Here is a 214-nt window from a genome sequence, read left to right as displayed (position 1 = left end):
TTTAAAAAAAAAATCAAAATTTCGAAACTTTGACATTGATCTAAACTTTCGAAATTGCTGGAAAAAAACTTTCGGAACTTTCAGCTTCAAGCAATGTTTCGAAATGTGTTTTGGGTTTCGAAGGTTTCAGCATTAACCAAATCTTCGAATGTGTAATCCAAATCATGCCTCGGAGCTTTCATACTTAAGCAAAGTTCCGAAAGTTTCAGCAAAT

This window comes from Cicer arietinum, chromosome 4 (assembly GCF_000331145.2).
Source record: "Cicer arietinum cultivar CDC Frontier isolate Library 1 chromosome 4, Cicar.CDCFrontier_v2.0, whole genome shotgun sequence".
NCBI lineage: Eukaryota > Viridiplantae > Streptophyta > Magnoliopsida > Fabales > Fabaceae > Cicer > Cicer arietinum.
This window is presented reverse-complemented; position numbering follows the sequence as displayed.